Source organism: Rattus norvegicus, chromosome 4, assembly GCF_036323735.1.
Source record: "Rattus norvegicus strain BN/NHsdMcwi chromosome 4, GRCr8, whole genome shotgun sequence".
Lineage (NCBI taxonomy): Eukaryota > Metazoa > Chordata > Mammalia > Rodentia > Muridae > Rattus > Rattus norvegicus.
Window position 1 is genome coordinate 16,028,329 of NC_086022.1, and position 20,050 is coordinate 16,048,378.

General features: G+C 40.5%; 1 protein-coding gene across 23 annotated transcripts in view; it reads right to left on the reverse strand.

The window, feature by feature from the left end:
- The window catches only part of Magi2 (membrane associated guanylate kinase, WW and PDZ domain containing 2), a 1,483,910-nt gene that overhangs the window by 749,811 nt on the left and 714,049 nt on the right, over window positions 1–20,050 (reverse strand). Inside the window, exon 1 of one of the 23 annotated variants that reach the window (XM_063285373.1) lies at window positions 18,703–18,759. The exons of the other annotated variants lie outside the window; for them this stretch is intronic. The gene's annotated coding sequence lies outside the window, so the exon portion shown is untranslated. Of the gene's footprint in view, window positions 1–18,702; window positions 18,760–20,050 lie in introns of those variants that run through there. 23 annotated transcript variants of the gene reach the window in all.

Genomic DNA, 20,050 nt, shown 5'->3' on the forward strand with positions numbered 1-20,050 from the left:
GATGCTTAAGATTATAAAGTTATAACTTTAAGGATAAGAGATACAATGAACATGAATTGCTTGATAAAAGGAAAAGTTATGTTCTTTGCTTTTGTAATTTAAAAAAACAAATACTTCCAGATTTAACTGTAACAAAACAATATAAAACAAAAACATCGAAGCAGAAAAATAAGTAAAGCCAAAGAAAGAGGGCTGTTTTTGTTTTACAGGTCATGGTTTTCCTTAGCCATTCAAAACCAGTCGCCTAGTTATTAAAAATATATATACATATGACTGTGTCAAGAATGATCAAAGTATGGTGGTAAACTTTTCAACAATCATCATATGACATAATAGGTTTAAGAAGCTTCCTAACAACTTTTTGGTATGTTGAACTCTGAGTTACCTGTGTCATAGACACTTTCTATGTTTAGTTACTAGGATGACAGTTGAAACGTTAACACTGATATAAGTTGTGGAGATTGTGTTTCAGTACAGTGTGGAGATCCTAAAAAAATGGCCTTTTTATCTTAATCCATCATACTCATAAAATGGTCCCCAGTCTAATAAAAGTAATTCCATATTTAACAAAAGAAAATCACAACCTTCTACACCGGTAGCTGAATGGAATATCTAACAGCATCAAGCCTTGTTTGTTACTTAGGGCAGCTGCCAGACTTCTGCATTTATTCTCCTGTGGAAAGGAAAGAACAAAGGAGGGAACTATCAAAGTCTACCCAAATATCTGTGTGAGTCCAGGCATGTTTTCTAAAATAATAATATAAAAATACTCAAATATATATTAAGTTCTTGTTAACTGTAGATAAGTGTTCGAACATGTTATTATTTTTTTTGAAGATGTAAGGTATTTTACAAGAGGATTAACCACTGCTAAAACAAAAGTAAGTATTTTTCATAGTCTGAACACAGGACAGCAATATCTTAATTAGAGTTAGATTAACTAGATAACAAGGAAAATGTCATCCCTACACAGCAATAAGGAAATCAGTAAGGTTGGCCACAAAATGACCAAGACAAAGGAGTTGGCTGATAGCTACTTTAACAAAGTAACCATTCCAATTGTGTTCAAAGACTTAAAGGAAAACAATAATAATCATTAAAAAGAATAAAACATAGAAGAATAGACACTTTAGAAAAGGAAATCCAGGAAATAAAATATTCAATATCTAAACAGCTAAGCTCACTGGTAGGCTTCACAGCAGAGAGCAGGACAAGGGTCTATACACTTGAAATGAGATTAATGGCAAATACTCAATGTAAATTCATGAATAGGCACAAATAAACAGTGCCTTTACGATCTGTGAGATGACATTGAGATATATATTATATAGTCCATTAGACTGGTGAGAGAGGGAGAAAGAGTAGGATAGGAAAATAAAGACATAAAGACACTAATTTTTCCAAATTTGGTAGAAAACATAACTTACAGATGGGCTTATAAAGCATCAGAGGAGAATTTTATTTGAATTTCAAATCATGATCATTGCTGAAATAAAGAGAACTGGGGGAGGGAGAAGGGAGAGGAGAAATGGGAAAGGAAGAGGAGGGAGGGGAAAAAGAGGGAGGGAGGGGGAGGAGGGGGAGGAGGAGGGGAGAGAGACAGAGAGAGATAGACAAAGGGACAGAGAGAGGAGATTGATAACAAAATAAAGAAAAATGACCCCCTCCCCTCAGGGAAATGAGATTACAAATGAGAGGTAGTTGACTTTTCATCAAATAGATACCACAGAATTCAAGGCCACCTATTTTGAAAAAAAAAGTTTATTTCTAGTATTAAAATAAAGAAACTTCACTCAAGATTGACCATGAAATCAAGACATTAGCAGGTAAAGCAATGCCAAAAGAAGGCTGTCATGTGTATGCCACCCTGCAGCATAAGAAATAGAGGTCCTCACTGCAAACAAAGAAAACTGAGGAAAACTTGGATATTTAGGAAAACCTGAAGAACACATAATAAATAAAGACTGAATTAGTAGATGAGTAAAGACTGAAAAGAATAAACTGTTACTTAGGGCTGAGGACACAGCTCAGCATTAGAAGAGTTCCCTAGCATGCAGGAAGCTCTCGGTTCAATCCCTAGCACATGGACATGCGTGCACACATGCACTTGCATACACGTGGTTGATATTAAATAAATAAAAGAAAACAAATTAAAGTTCAAATATCCATTATGAGATTCATTATGACGTGTGGGGGCTTGCTAGCATCTTTCTTTCTTTCGTTCTTTCTTTCTTTCTTTCTTTCTTTCTTTCTTTCTTTCTTTCCTTCTTCTTCCTCTTCCTCTTCTTCTTCTTCTTCTTCTTCTTCTTCTTCTTCTTCTTCTTCTTCTTCTTCTTCTTCTTCTTCTTCTTCCTCCTCCTCCTCCTCCTCCTCCTCCTCCTCCTCCTCCTCCTCCTCCTCCTCCTCCTCCTCCTCCTTCTTTACTTTAAAAGATGACCAGCAAAATTTGGATTCTTGAAGACCCTTAGAGAACCCAAAACTATCAAGTTGGTAGCAAATACTAGTTTTAAAGACATCACTTGTTAGAACGAACAGATTAGATACTCTTGACACAAATAAACAGTTCACATGAGTAATCAATATAAAAATCATCTGGAAAATTAGATTTGGTGTTTAATGTACATATAAATGATTCATTAACTTAAATGGATCAAAACTACTTTTGAATGGACCACTTCTGTTGGCTGTGTATATTTCCTTCTCAACTTTCGTGAAGGCATTCTGATTCTGCAGGTGAGCTTACTGTAAAGGAGGCAGTCCATTTATAACTGAGTTACCAAGTTATTTGCTTTAATGCCCCTCATTGCTTTAGCATGCCTTTTTGCACCTTGATGGATGGTCTCTATTATGAAAAATGTATTGTAAGGCTCAGACTTTAGTTTTGCATGCAATGAAATTCAACCTTTGCAGGCCAAGGTAATATCTTTTATAATTTGTTCAACATCCTATTACTTAAGTTAGCAGAGCATTTGAACACTGGGTGTTTAATAATGCACCCTTCTAAGGAAAGAGAAATTTATCAGGGCAGAGGACAGACTAAATGATTTTAATCTCAAGAATAACGTCTGTGTGTGGTCTAGCTAACTAGGCACGTCAACCTGCAAAAAATCAATCATTTTCACCAAAACCTATTCTAAAATAAGCCTAGTGTTCATGTTTATGTAGAGGTGGGCTACTGTATGCTATGGGCAGACAGGATAAGACAGTCTGTAAAGTTCCTGTCTTGAAAGCATGAAGACCAGAGTCTGATTCCCAGAACCATGGGAAATTACTAGGCATGATGACACACCCAGAGCTAGGGCAGTCAAAATAGGGGAGCGCTTTCAGTCAGTAAAGCCCAGTTGACAAGCTCCAGACTAGTAAGAGATCCTGTCTGAAGAGAGATGGACAACATTCCTGAGGATGACACATGATATTGTTTCTTTTCTCTACACACCACTGCCCCTGCATACACCTGAGTGTGCATATTTCAACACTCACATACGTACACAGATTAGGAAAGTATGGTAGGTTTGTAATGGGAAAGCCAAAATCTATAAAAATTTACGTTTTCACTTTTAAAACATGTTTCAAAGCATATGTTTTAAATGAACACTTCACTTAAAATGCAGGTGCTAAAACCTAAAATGAGATAATAATTTGGGGCCATGTATATCTTCATGGAAAAAAAAGATTATGTCTCTATAAGCCAACACCTCAGAAGTTGACCCACAAATAGTATTAAAAAAGATTGGTTAAGAGACAAAACAATTTTGGACAACAGTTGGTGGTCTGTTAAAGGAGAAGATAGCCAACAGCAATGTGACCAGTGCATCTGTGCTCTCCTTAGATGCTGGATTCTTGGGAAAAGTGTTGGACAATATTAAAAGGCTGATTGACCCCTTGTGTATAGCCACTTACACTATGATGGGACGAATTGTCATACTAATAATTATTTTGTTTAAGTGTCTCACACAGCATATCTCCAAGGAGTACTCCATAAATAACATGACCCTGCAGGAGCTGATGGCTCTCAAAAATCCTGATTGCAGCCCCCTAAGGAAGTGATCAAAGCCTGGATGGCAGAGATCCATGAGACCACCAAGTAGGCTGTTCCTCTTCTCCCCCTTGTGTGATTTGCCTCCAGAGTTATATCTCTTTGAGGGCTGGTAGTCAATGACGGGTAATACCCTGGAAGACCTGACAACCTAAGACAGGCACAGTCCAGTACATGGGAATCCTCTGAAGTGGGGTCAACAATCTTGAGGCAGTGATACCCTGGGATCCCACGAGACTGTCAAAACCTAACAGAAGGGTAGAAATATTGGACGAACAGAGAGGCTGTCTCTGCATAAACACCAGGGGTCACGCAGCCCCAAAAGCATCTCCTGTAGGAGGACCTAATTGAGGACTGCCTGAAAGACCAAGAATTGCTGGTAAAGACAATGTGAGCCAATCAGGAACTGCTGTTTAGAGGAGATAGTTTCACTCTGCCCCTCCTCTCTCTCCCCAACCCCTTTCTCCCCTTCCCTCTTGCCCCCCACTCCACATGTTCCTGACTGCTGGCCTCTCTCTCTACGCGCCCCACACCCGTCTCTCTTCCTCCTTCCTAACTTGCCTCGCATGCTCTAAATAAATTCTATTCCACAGGAAGCGGGAGGAGGAGGAGGAGGAGGAGGAGGAGGAGGAGGAGGAGGAGGAGGAGGAGGAGAGATGGTTTCTTGAGACCAATAAGGCCTGGATGAAGGGTATTAAAGGCACTTGCTGTGGTGTTTCTCACCTGTTCCTGGAGGCCGTATCATTGATTCTGCACTACCTCACTTCCAACCCCCAAGGGCAAGCAGGGCTGGGTAGCAGATGGTCCAGGGCACAGACAACAGTAGTCCATTTAGTGAAGCTTGTAACACCTGATTCTCACAAAATGTAAGTACTATATTCCAAGAGCCTACAAGTTGAAATTAAGTTTTGAAGTTTAGCGGTCATTCACTGGGTAGTGTTTAAATTGTGTTATAGGAAGGCTAGAGAGATTTTTTAGTGGTCAAGAATTTGTACTGCTCTTGTAGAAGACCCATGCTTGGTTTCCATTACCCAGTGACACATGGCTTACTTTTAAAACACTATTATCACTCCAGCCCTGAGAGATATGACTACCTTGGCCTCCCCAGTTACCTGCATGTACCTACACACAAACACACACAGTTAATGACAAAATAATTTTTCGTTGTGTTGCTTTCTCTGAAAGTTGAAAATGTGTACTGTGGTGTTACAGGATTGTGGCTTTCTTCACTCCATAGCAACCACTCACTGTACATGAATGACTACATATTAGTCCAAATAGCCTATATCAAATTAAACTTCGAATTGGTCAGCTTGCAGAAGGATAGGGTGCTGTCAGGAAAACTGAGAGACTACACTTTCAGGATAAACTTGTCTCATTTCTACTTCATTTTTACCATAATATCATATCAGTCTGCCTCACAATCCTAAGAGGGTCAGAAATAAGGGTTCTGCCTCCATGACAGAAAGGGTGGAGAAATAGTTTGATTCCCTCAGGTGGCAGTCTGAGCAGTAGCCATCCAAGTTGAGACCTATGCCTAGCTTCAATTTGTATAGAACACCATTACACCCAACTCTAATCACTACCAAGACTGGAGTGGCTCTACCAGTGCAAGGGTGGACTGTGGCTTCATGTTGATCATATTAATGCATGGATACCATTTTTTTTAGCTGTCTCTTTTACCTCCCCAGAGGCAACTGTGAATATAGGAGCAGCTGCAACATCAGCAGTGCCTCTCTGCCAGTTGTTCAGAGGATGAGCCAATTAGCGGGAATGGGTAGTAATACATGCATTTGGCAGCCATGTTTGCATAAAATGAGGGCAATTTTTAAAATAAGACAGTTTAATGCACCATCATGGCACCTGAGAGCATTGTGGAAGATGATGATACTTCTGACAGACAACTATAGAATTCCTCTCCTCTATGATCCTAACTGGCTGCCTTTCAGTTTTTCTGAGATCTTCAATCTGCTGATCCGTCACAGACTTCATGGTCCTACGGACGATTCCTAACACTTTATTCTCTACATACCCAGCATCCCCATCTCCTTTATCATGCTAGTTTTATTCACCTCGACCTACTTGATCCCCTTGCTTCATTAAACACACCAACCCCAGGAAATCTAACTTCTACATGGCCATCGACTCCCAATAGACTCCTAATACCACCCAGTGATCATTCTTTTCTTCTCTATGTAACTATTTTACCCCTTGTCTAGATCTGAGGGCCTCTTGTTTCTTTTAATAATCTCCTATATAGACCCTACTTTAATCATGTTTTAATTTTCAGTAAGAAATTAATTTCATTAGAAAAGAACACATAGAACTCCCAGCACCAAATCTCCCCACCCATGTCTTTGCCTATAGATGCTGGCTTCTTGCTGCTGATAGGTATAGGACACACTAGCCTCTCCACCTGTGCTCTGGGAGACATTTCCCTATCTAAAGCCCTCCTGCCAAAGGCGGGACATTGTGGTGTGCACCTGTAATTTCAGGTACTCAGAGGCTGGGGCAGAGAGATGGGAAGTTCAAGGGCAGCTTCTGTAACACAGTAAGAGCCTGTTTCAAAGTATAATATAGAAACCAAAGCCAATAAGGTAACGTACTGGTAAAGCACCACGTTTGGGCCCAGGTAGTACAAAAAACGACAAACCCACATAGAAATAGTGAAATGTGGCTTCTCCCTCCATTACTTACTTCCTCTTCCTTCTTAAATCATTATCTTTAATACACAAATGTGTTCTCATTAGGCTGAAAGAAAAAGAATCCAACTGTTGACCGTTTTCTCTCCATTTTAAAACCAAAGTTTTAAGTTTAAGGAACTATCTGTGCTCTGTCTACATTCCTCTTCTTGTTCTCTTGATGTCTCTTCTACTAAATCCAGGGATTATTAGTGAATTCTCATGATGTAGCAACAGCAGCTGATGCAGATACTCATCCTACCTTCAAAACACTGCTTCACTCAGCATAGGAGACACAATTGCCTCTCATTCTTCTCCTCTTTTCTGCCTGGGCCTTCTGTTTCCTTCTAATCCATTCAGTTAAATGTGCCTCAGTGCTCACCACAGAAAGTCCACTTCGCTTCCACACTCTATGCTTAGGTCCCGTCATTGAACCCGGAGCTTGAATCTCTACAGTGAGTTAGTGCCTGCTACATGAGCACTCTTCCAGGAGCATCATTCCTGTATTCTAACCCTGCATTCCTAGCTGCCTGGAGGATTAGCAGTCTTCCTGGACTGCATGTGAGCACAGGTAACAGAGCACTCTCAACAGCCTTCTGCCAGGACCTGACTCAGTTTGTGGTACTGCCTTTCCTTACTTTCCATCCAAAGATACCTCTGAGACAACAACTCACTTAAATTTCCTCATAATGGCGATGATTAAATTCTACTAAGTTAACTTTTGCATTATTGGTCTCATGAAGATTTTTTTCCTCCTGTGTTTATTACCATATCTTAAGCACCTGGAAAAATGCCTAAAACATAGCAGGTACATGGATAGATCATTGTAATGCGAATGAAAGGGATATGCTAAAGTAGACTCATAAAAATCCCTTTAAGTATCGTAGACACAGAAATGACAGCATTTATAATTCTGCTAACTTCTGTTTTTTTCTAAAATTCTCCTTCATTATTCTACACAGTGAAATGTGTTTTCATGTGCTAAGGCACACTTGGGAAAAATCACATGTGTGGAAGGGTTTTGTTTTGTGGGGTTTTGTTGGTTTCGTTTGGACACTGCAAAGTAAATACACCCACCATTGCACATACTTTTATATAAAATGAAGAGAAAGTTTTATGACCAGGGCGCCAGTCATGAGACGATACCCCATTATTAATGACGTTCCTCTCATTCTTGTTCATCTTCCTATAGCCTGCATGTATGTTGACTCTGCCGCTGTTCTTTAAGACACAACATTCTTTTTGTAATTTTAATTTCTTTTAAGTAGTGTGTGTGTGTGTGTGTGTGTGTGTGTGCGTCTGCATGTGTGTAGCTCACAAGAGAACATCTGATTCCCTGGTACTAACTTTATAGACTAGGAAGTAATGGGCTGACATATAAGAAGTAAGAATTGAACCCGAGTCCTTTAGGAAAGCAGCCAGTGTTCCTAACTGCTGAACCATCATATCACTAACCCCACAACATTCTCTACGTATCTTAAGTGACGCTTTGTTGTTTGTTTTTCTGTCCAAATACCCTTTCCTTTTTCTGCAATTGAAGGAGTGATGTTAATTCTTGGCTTTGGCAGTTCTTATTCTTTGGCAGGTCCAGGTAGAGTGATATAGTCCTCCCTCCTTGAGTGGTAGTCAGTCTGCCACATATGTGTCGTTGTTCACACACCTACGACTAACACCGAATAGAGAGATTTTGTATGGAACTAAAGAGCCCTATATTGTTATCAGCTTACCAAATCTGGGGGAAAACAATACAGAACCTTTGCTTAAAGTGCTCATCAGCTCATGGTATGCAAATAGGGCTAGCACACATGCTTAGGAAGACAATTATCTTAGAGAATCTCTTCAGGAATTAGTGCAAAGTAAATAACAATAACACTCTCCACGCTGAGTAATCTCAAGCTTCCCAGAGTTAGAAATTGTAGTAGAAATAAAGAATAAATATTTAATATTTTAGGACTTGCAATGTGAGATTCTAACCCATTTAAAAGCATGGGTTGGACACCCGAGGACAAAAGGCTCTCTGCTTTAGGGTTGTGAATTCAATTCTAGGCTAATACACACAGCACTAAGGAGATCAGATAAATCTCATTTAACAACTGAGAAAGTCACCTAACCTAAGTAAATAATAGTAGATGACTTTTAAAAGGATCATTTGAATATTCTCGGTATGGAAGCATTAAACTCTGTATAATGAAAAGTAGAATCTAAAGATGCTTAATTAGATGCTCGTATTGTCCACTACATTGTCAACGACCAAAAGACAGATTTCATGTGGCAATGTTAATTTCCACATGAGAACTTGAATATCATGTTGTGATAAACTCATTAGTTATCCGAAAGAGTCATATGAATGTAGAGTTGTGACCAAAGACTGTTAATTAAGCAAAAGACCTATTATTTTCTTTCATATTGCTATAACAAAATAATGTGCATATTAACAATCGTTGGATAACTTCAAGTGTAAGTTTATGTGTGAAAATTTTATCACACATTTCTCCTATTTTCCAAGATAAAAGTATTAGCTTTCTCGAGATAAAACTTCAAAATTAAATAAATACATGAAAAAATAAATAAATAAAACAATTGTTCTAAAAGTTTTCTCTGAACATTGACCTTTTATAACTTATATGATTTCCTGCATGATACAATATTTTAGTACTACATTGTAATCTAGAGTGCAACAATGATGTCAAAGTTGTAATATTAAAATTTCCATTTGAGTTGGAGAAGGAGGGAAACGGTAAAACATACACCTACCATGCACAGAGCCCTGGGTTTAAGCTCCCACATTGTAATAAGTAAAAGAAATCCCCCCTAGATGAAATTGCATTTATACTTCTTAATTGACAGATAACATGTACTTTTATCTAGTATCATGTGATGTGCTTTTAAGAACATTTACAGTGCAGCATAGTAAAATGTGGCTACTTAACATGCTCACCATGCTACAAAATTAGCATTTTAGTGACGAGAGCACATATAACCCACCTTCCTTTACTTGTTAATTTATCGACAACTCTAGCCATCTTATTATAGAATAAACTTTTTGAAAAAATTTGTAGCTTCTAGCTGTAATTTTATGTCCACTAACTAGCATCTCCCCTACTTAACTACCCTAAATAGTCACTCCGGTGACTATTTGGCTTTCTAATGTTGTAAGAGAAATGACTTTTGGTTCTACAAATGAACATCGTATACTCCCAAGCTAAAATCTTGTATCTTAGATAACAGGGCAACTCTTTCCTGGAAATTTCTGAGCTTAATGCTTTTTGACAAGTGTTATTGGGTAGTGTCCAGAATGGAAAGAGGGAACTAATATGAAGAATATCAAGTCTCTTCTTTTGGATCTTTAGGACCATTTATTGTATTCTTAGTATTCATGTAAAGTAAGAACATGATGGCCATTAGATTGTCTCCTTGGACTCAGGTGTCAAACCAAGTGGAACATTAGTGACCATTGCCCAGATGTGCCCGAGGCAAATCCCTAGAAGATGGTAGTGGACACGATCACATCTCAGCGTCCTCAAGCAGCCAAAGGAAACTGGTATATGATGATATCAGCTGTAGCTTCTGTTTATTTATTGAGTGCCTTTGCTGTGCCAAACATGCTGTAGGAATTCTTGTCTCATCACTAATATTAGAAAAGCATTGCCAAGAAGTATTTTAATCCTTACTTTACTGAAAAGGAAATTGAGGTTTGAGAGCCAGAGGAAGCTGTCCAGTTTTCTGGATTTAATATCTGCTAAAATCCAGACTTCATTCTAGACTTTCCTGCTATTTCTGTGTGCATCACTAGTGTGTAGAAGGAGTTGGCTTAGGGAGAAGGATCTTAGCTTCTTTCTTTCCTGGGTCATGGGAGAATTAATGTCAAAAGATTACTTCCCTGTGTTACAGCTCATAAAATAAACTCCTTATTCACAATGTGTCCTCAAGTTATCAGCTAAGCCATGGGCTACACAGATCAATGGAACCTTCATATGAGAACTTTTTCCAAACACTGTCCTTCAAACATTATCAAAGAATACTCCATGTAGGAGTCCTGGTAAAATGTTAAGACACTGATTCAATGGGTTGAGATGAGGCCTGAGATTCTGTTTACAATGACCTCTGAACTGATGCTGATGTTTCTTGTCTGGAGACTACACTCATAGCACTCCAACTCCAGAAATAAGACATCTCTTCACCTACTCATAGTAACAGTAGACGGGATACAAAGGACCACTGGGCTGAGGGAAGATGGAATATAGGTTCAGACAAAAAGAAGAACATGGAGCTGATCACTGGCTGCTCTTGCAGGTCAACCAAGTTCAGATCACAGCACCCACTGGAGGCTCTCCATTTTCTTTAACTCCAGTTCCTGGGGAGCTGATACTTCTGACTCCTGTAGGTTCCTGTGCACACAGGAAGTATGTACATACACTCAAGCACACACATATACACATAAAGTTTAATGAATAGATTTTTAAAAGACTAACACAATGCATAACTTCTATTCTATATAAAGTAATATCACATATCAAATTATTGAGCTTTACTTCCTTTCATTTTGCCTTCCACGGCTTACATTTGAGCATTCGATTTTGTGGGTTGTTTTTGCACTAATTTTCAGTAAACATAAAGTTTTAAACATAAAGTCCTTCTCCCATGATGTAGACAAGAAAAGGACCAGCTTCTTTAATAAGATACTAGTGAACTCCATAAGACCTGTATTGTCATCCTCTATTAGGCAATGACACAATTGCCCAATCATAAACAAAGAGGAGACTTTGGGAGAATGAACTCTAAGTAGAAAAGCACTACATACACGATATAATAGAAAAACATGTGTACATTCCTAGGGTTAAGACAGACACTGAGATTTGCTAGAATCTAGAGAGCATTGAACAGGGCAGGCTTCATAGAAGAACCATTTTTATAATTAGCATGCTCCTTGAAGAGAACATTTCAGGCTCACACATGTCAAAGTAACAGTACAGTTTCGTATACCTGGCTAGAATGGTTGTTAAGACATAATCAGAAAACATCAGTCTTTTAGGTAGATCTCAACTCAGGTCTGGACACAGAACATTCTAGACAATCAGTTAAAAATACATTTTTGGGATTTAAAGAATATCAACTCTTCATATATGTATCAATGATTTGAAATCACTTTCTTTGCTGTCCATTTAGGTGTATGGAACTTCTTAGCAAAGAATCTTCTTAAATAGCAGCGCACCAATCCTGAGAGACTGATCGTCTCTAGAGTGGCCGCTATAAATTTGCAAAGGTAAGTTGCCTCGTGCGGTCCTATACACATAAAAGCTTGCTGCACAATGGGAACGATTGATCATAGACAGGACATGCCCAGAGCGGAATTTCATATTTTATGAGCCAATTCCAGCTCTTTTATAGTTTTTTTTCTTTTGAAATCGAAGAGGGATGGAAAAGTTTCACTGTTTAAAGTGTCGCTGTACCTAACAAATACTGAAGGTCATGCATGCAGGCGTTAGAAAGGGGCTGTGATATCCTATTGTCCTGGTAAAGACACCTAAATGACCATGTGTGTGATACCTTGTCCAGGGATGTTTACAAAAGCATTTATTCGTAAGCAGTCCTAAGAGGAATTCCACTTTATAAAAAGATACTCACCCTGACTTACCATAAAAAGACTAATATTTCCATCTAAACCAGAGGGGGGAAAAATCAAAAACCAAAACAAACCCTAGATTAGTGACTTTTCAAAGAGTTGAATATATCCTATACCATGTATGAAACCTATCTATCTAGTGAATTGGAAACTATCAGTAACTTTACTAGCACACTGGTTAGAGGGTATATATATATATATATATATATATATATATATATATATATGTAATATATATATGTATATATATATGTAATGAGAGGGATATAGATACACATATATATCCTTTGCAAGATTTTTGACAGTAAAGTCCAAAAATTGACTTTTAGAGGTTAGAAACATGAAGGATATATTTCTAAATGATTCTTAGAGTCATAGTAGAAGACCAGAGAGACAGCTTCCTCCCCCCATGCTCTGATGGGGAGTTTAGGTTTCCACTGGGTGTTAGGAAGAATGCAATGAAATAAAAATCTGTCTATCAATAAGATGATGATATATTTATAGAGCATAAACCACAAGAGAGCTATGCTGAGTCCTTTCAGTAAGCCTCAATTAAAGTGATCGATATTGCTAAAAGAATCTTTAAAAGCACCTCTGACAAAAAAAAAGTTCTTTGAGATTAGTTCTAAATGCTGAAACAGGGTACTTCAAGGCAAGCGGGAAGTAAATCCCAGGATCCAAGGGTATAAGTGCTAACTGTGTTAACCCTCAGAATCCCAAGGTTATCACTTGCATGGAATGATATGAATTCATGGACAAAGGCCTTCCCAACACCCATCTTATCTGGGAAATAAACCCCGAGTAGTATACTCACATGACTTTAACATACCTGCATTACATCACCCTGGCCATTTTTATTCAGCTTTTGTCCATAATGCTAAGCTGTCCTTTCTCCTCTCTGATCATCTCAATGTCACTTATTATCCCTGGTTTGCCAGAAGTCTCACCTCTTCCTTAAGTCCTTTATTTTGTGCTCTCTTTTTATATGATATATACATGTACATATACATCTATGTACATCTATGTACATATGTACACACACACACACACACACACACACACACACACATATATATATATATATATATATATATATATATATATATATATATATATATATGGTGACACTCTCACTCACAGACTCATGAAGAGGAGTCTAGTTTTCCCCTAAGTCTTTAAGAAAGTGCCTTGCAGACAGTCTCCACAGTGTCCTCTGCTGTGCAGCCTCACATCAGTAGGCACAGCACTAAATAGCACACGACTTTGTTCAAAAAGCAAGTACCTTTGGAAGAGTTATATCTTAGGAGAGCTTTCTAGCCTCATATGATAACTCATAGCTTGGTCAGAAAGGTGTAACAACTTTCACATGAGACCCAGGAAGAACCAGATGCAAGAAAAAAGAAAGAAAGAAAAGAAAACCCTATTGTGATGAGAGTAGAGATGCAGAAAACTAAGAATTTTAGCAGGGAAGAGCTAAGAGGAACAAACATACCACAGCTTTGTTCAGGATTAATGAATGAATGCTTTTACATACATAACAATGTTTAAAACATTGCAACAACAATCACTCCAGTAGTTTTCAAGATGGAAATTCCTAATGAGGGGCTCATCTAGTCCCTGTCAAAGGACTATTGACCTTGTCAATGCAGAGGATTGCTTTCTGTCCAGCACCATGTCTTGGATCAATGTTGTTTCCTCAGTAATAATTCTTGCCAGTCAGTTACTCACTCAGCAACCATCCAATACACACTCAACATGTAAGCTGACATAGCACAATACCTACGAACTGTTCCTTTGAGTAAAATCAGCTTGAGGTCTAGCTTCGGAAGGTTCTGCCTCCTAGTACACACCAATATTAACCAAATGGTGATACATAAAAATGATCATCTACACACCTAGTAAGTATTGTAAAGCACAATGAACCCTGAGCCCATTTCTCAGGGAAGTAAAGGACTCTTTAAGCCAGAAAACTGAGCTCGAGAAGGTTTTGGCGAAGGAAAGAGCATATGCTAAGATCTTACATGAACATGAAGCTTTGGAAGACCTCCGAGGAAGGCTTTTGGTTGCAAAGCAGCTGAGCGTCATATTGCACACCTGGAATCCTAACTACTCCTGGCAGGAAGCTTGGGAGTTGAGGCAGGAGGATCATTTGAATGTAAGGTTTAAAGGTCAGTTAGTGTACCACAGTGCTAGCTTGTTTCATGGACAGAAGGAAGGAAGGGCTGGAGGGAGGGAGTTAGGAAGGAAGGAAGGAAGAAAAAGGAAGAAGGAAGGAAGGAAACAGAGCATACACAGTTGTTCTAGTAAAAGGTTTTTCATAGGCCATTTTCTAGGCCCTTAGTAAAGAAAGAAACCACAGGAGTAATGTCTTGCCTCTTATTCTATGGCCTTTCCTACTGCTTTGGGTGTGCACTTCTGTGAACAGTGCTTAGTAGAACTCTTGACTCCAGTAGAACGGCTCATGGAGTTCCTTGAAATTTGTTCTTGGGTGGAGAACATTATAAAAATCCAGCCTAAAATCTTCTGAATTGCCTACAGGACTGGTTTACCTCTGAGAGGACCCAATGGTGGTCTCTTATTTACACACTCTTCCTCCCATCAACCTTGCAAGGAGCTTCCTCTTTCAAACACACAAATGTGAGTTTCCTTAAATACTCTGAAGTCTGTCTTACTTTGCCGATTTAAATGATAGTGAACAACAAATTATAATATCAACAAACATTCTCCTACAAGGTGGATATTAAGCTGTCAAACACCATACAGGTCATTATCACTCTTTGGATTTGATGTGTACTTAGTGCCTTGATGGATAGTGGGCCACCCAAAAGAGGAAAGGGGACCACCCCCCCACCCTCCCACCCCGTCCCCCGCTTTTGGAAAGCACACACCTTTTAGTGTGTGACAGCTATCCTCAGCACGAGAACTCGGCAATGATCCGGTACAGTATAAGCAAACTTTCACCACTGATATCTGTGAGTAGCATGGACTCATAATCCACAAAGTAATAAGATTCTGATTTTAAAATCTACTGCAGTCAAAATAACAAACTGTTTTTCATTTCCAATAAGATGTTATCTTCATAGGAAGCAACCGAGGACCCAGTCAGATTGCTGCAAGTTTTGTGTCTCTCAACAAAAGCTGGTGATGTGACAGACTTTGGGGGAAACGTACCCCAAACCGAACACAGACCCGAAGTATTTTAAGCTCAGAGCCTCTCATTATGGCTTTGCCTGCTTACTGTCATGTTGCCATGTACCAAGGCTTTTAATAACAATTTAAAATAGAATTTTAGGTCATAGAATCCTGAAAATGACAGAGAAAATGGATGTCAGAAACCGGTCCCCGCTGCATTAAGTCTTCCTGGGGTTTCTTAGTTCTATGCTAACAAATATTTCAAGGACTAAATATGAGTCAAATATCTTTATCTAAAATTTGATTGTTCTATTTCAACCTCCTTTCTGTGCCACAGGCATCTTATGAAAAACCAGTTTTACTCCTAAGAATATTTTTATGTTCTACATTCAAATGCAGAGGAATATTTTAGCACGTGGCTTTTCCCTTTTCAGCCCTCATTAGGGACTCCGTGGAGGTGGGGGTTGGGTGGAGTGAAGCTCAGTGGTAAGTTCTAAAGCTTCATGACTCTTCTGGTTTGCGTGTTTGTGTTGAGTGCTGGCCAGGTTTGGAAACAACTAAGGGAAACTGATCCTTGGCGTAGACACATGCCATCTGGCCATCCACACCCGCAGTGTCTTAGGCTGAAGCACTTTGTCCTGGGGGATCATCAACAGTCTGGAAGGGTGACCTGCCAATCATCTCATGAACTTTGAGGTTCCTGTGTTTATTGTGCTGCCTGTTGTCTCATCCGTTGTTCTATCACACCAGTTTTCCCAAAGCACACCATGTCCCATACCCATACTTCTGCATGGAACCAGCTCTACATGCTGGGATAATGGATGGCCTTGATAATCTTGTACCTCGATCAAATTACTTCCAACAGACTCCAAGGAAATACGTGCTCTCGTCCCCCCATACAGGAAGGAATTCATGCTATAACCCTTTACAGGGATACCCTTCCGTGGCACAGTGACCGTGATGCCACTATAATCGCGGAAGTAAATAAAGTCACCCTTGTGCTAGTAGAAAGTTGACCTCATAGCATTTTTCAGGAAGCACTGAGGGTGCTTTTTCAAATGTCTATAGCTGGGGACTATCACATTGTAAGACTCTAAGGAACAATTCTTGCTGTTTAGTGTGCACATCACTGCACTCTTCTGCATCCTCCTGTTGCCTTCTTTAGTGGCTAAGTTCTCTAGCACTGCCCCTTACGCCTAAACCACGAGGAATCCAGCCCCCCTTCCCAGGAGCATCCTGCATGCTCCCAGAATCATTTTTGCAATGCTGTGCAATAGAGAACAGTGGATTTTTACACACCCCAACAACACATGCTTCCTCACCCACAGCCCTCTGCTAAAGTGGATCCTGCCTCTGCTGGTGGGAGCTCTCACAAACTGGAGCCTGAATAAAGGAGCAAAGGCGTGGTGAGCTGCTTTGACACCTCCACCACCTGCTCCGAACAGGAATTCCTTCATAAGCACTCGTGTAGGACAGCATAGAAGTGGATTCCTTCCGTGCCTTGTAGCGCTCGGACCCAGCTTTCCTCTAGCACAATGGGTTCAGACAAGAGAGAAAAAACACAGGACAGGAAATGGCAGCTTTATATTCTCTGAGACAGATGATGGGCAGGTACCCCTAGGTTTTTAACCTGCCACTTTCCCTGCCCAAAGTCCAAATACGAGGGGAGGGTCACACGAGAGGGGGCATTTTCTTAGAGAAATCGTTGACTTGCACGCAAAAAGTGCTTCGTGTCATGTCCCAACAAATCTAATCTACCCTTTTAAAAATGGAATCCTGTGACTGCCGGGAAGTGATGAGCTGCTAGCTTTGCTTTGGGTAGTTTGTATTTCAAGTAAAACCGTCACCACCCACTCTCCATTCAAGCCGAGATTTTAAAAGGCAGGCAAACTGAAAGGAGCCACGAGTCAGCCTGTCCCCTCTCGGAAGACACCCAGCACAGCAAATCACAATGCTGGCGAAGGGCTCAGCACTTGAAGACCATCTCCTCAGGACGGGAGGAGAGATATGGAGCCATTTTTCACCAGCTTCACAAGAAAATGTCAGCTCGCAGCGTCTCCGGCACTGCCAGAGCGCATCTTAATTTGGTCCAAAGGGACGCAGCCAGTCACCCTCACAGAACATTTTCCTAAATAGTCCACCGCAAATCTGATCCCCTCCGCTCTGAACATCTTGGGGAATAGAGTGTCAGGCAATCCCACCAAACAGACCTGCATCCTATTCAAAACTAGATGCCCTCCCGTTTCCTCTGACAATCATGGAAATTAGACACTTCTGAGTTTAAAAAAAAGAGAGAGAGAGAGAGACAGGAAGAGAAAGGGCTCCTCTCCCACTCCTCACCCTCCTGCAGCGTTCTGACTAATACCTCTGGGCAGTTTACTTCAGAATGGAGCAGATTCTTGACCAGGACACAATGGCAAATTGGCACACTAACCTCCAGCTCTCACCAAAGCACTGGGAATGCTTTCTTTGTAAAAACACGGGGAAATACTCACGCTGGAACAAAAGACACTCTATCTGCAAAGCCAGAAGTGAGAGAAATTGTGTATTTGATTTACACACATCTGTACCCACTCATGGGGGCGGGGGGAAGGCTTTGAACCTAATTTAATCATACTGCACTGTATTCTCTCTCCAAACCCAGGCACATTAAGATTATTTTTTTTTAAAGCTCTAGCTTCAATAGGAGGTAAAATACATTACTGGGAGAATACCTGGGGTGTGCCTTTGTTGACGGGGTGCCATTTCAAACTTATAATATTTGAACTCAATTGTGGGGAATTCAGATAAGGCAGATGTGGTGGGTTATCTGAGAATTATTCTGACATTAGCCAAAATGCCAAGTCAGCAGATATTTGCCGTTTCACAACATCTCACAAAGCCTTCGACATGCATTTGCAGCCTGGTGGGGCAAGATGCTAACTATTCTCCAAACAGCCACCCGACAATCTCGGGCAGAGGCACACATTGTGGCTCAGAAGGAGACATCATGATGGCTCTGGCTGGCTGTATTAAACAAAAGCTCCGGAAGCCAGTGAGAGGCATTTGGTATACAAAGTGAGAGTCAAAGCAAGTTTAGGTCCACATCTGGCAGAATATGGCACTGTTTTACCCAGGGGTTGGAGAACAGGAGGGTATGTGGGCTATAAATAGAACACACACACACACACACACACACATAGACAGATTAGAAATCCTGAAGCCAGAGCCGTCCGCTTAAGCTTACTAACCTGGAGCTGAGCTCAGAGGAAGCCCAGGAGCCGCGCGTCCTCTCCCACCTTTCCATGGTCCTCAGTCAGCTTCTCCTCAAACCACCTGTACTGATCCAACCCATCCTTTAATAAAATTATCTTCTTAGGAGAAGAAGTCTTAGCTGAGCTTTGGTCTTGCCGGCATAGAGGTCTAGAATTTTCTTCTTGAAGCCAGACACAGCAACACAAAACTGCTCCTGAGGTCTTTTGTTTTCCCTCCCCTCAAAGATGAAGCATGCAGCTCTCTCTAGCGCTCCTCTCTCTCTCTCTCTCTCTCTCTCTCTCTCTCTCTCTCTCTCTCTCTCTCCTCTTTCTCTGGCGTTCGCTCTCTCCCTCCTGTCTCTCCCCCCACCCCCCACTAGCCACCTCACTGGATTCCCATTCAATCAGGGTCATTTACATCTCACAGCATGAAAACCTGGGTTATACCCAAGTCTGTCTGTCTCTCACTTTTTGGATTTCCTCTGGGAGAGGGAGTGGGCGGCTCTAGGTGAAGTCAGGTGACCCTCCCCTTAAACGCTGGTGAGATGGATGGAATGTGTGAGTTTTAATATCCACACGGGCACATTTACATTACAAAGCCGAGGGGAAAAGCTCCTAGAGATTATGCCTTTTTGGTTTTCCTTTCATAGTCCCCTTTTAGCAATTAAGAGAAGCTAGCATAGTATAATGAAATGTAATTAAACTTTTCAATGTTAATAACAAGGCTGCATCCCTTCAGCGTCACCCAACTGAACAATTCCTTTAAACTTGTGAGCCTCACTGCTCTTTCTGTGGAGGGTCAGAGAATCACTAATTTTACTATTACACACTTTTTCCCCCAATTGCTGTGTTCTCTGCCACCCAGTTAACATAATCCTGATGTTAAGGGGCGTTTGAAAAGATAATGATGATGTGAAAAAGGAAAAAAATGACAAAACTCCCAGAAATCAATAGTTTTCTTATTGTGCAACTCGGCTGCCTATCAGGTAACTTAGCTCTCAGGGAAATCATGCCTTTCTGCTCTGCCTAGGTTTCTCAAAGTCAGATGGAGCAGTGGGAGTAGGCTCCCCCCTCCCTTTGCCACCCTTGGTCCAGAAGCCTGGGAAAGAAGATGCCCAGCCAGCGAAGCCTAATCAACACCTGAGACTCAGAAACAAGAGGCAAAGCCCACTAACAGTGTGGAAGCCAAGTGTGCAGCCATTGGCCTGGGAGGTGCAGAGCAAGCCTCCTCCAATAGGTTCTCTGCTGTGCCTCTCTTGGTAGACAGCAAGGGAGCCTACTGTTAAATCGAAAATGTACCTTATCTGCCCTCAGTGGCCCTGCAGGAAAGGACCAGATGATATTC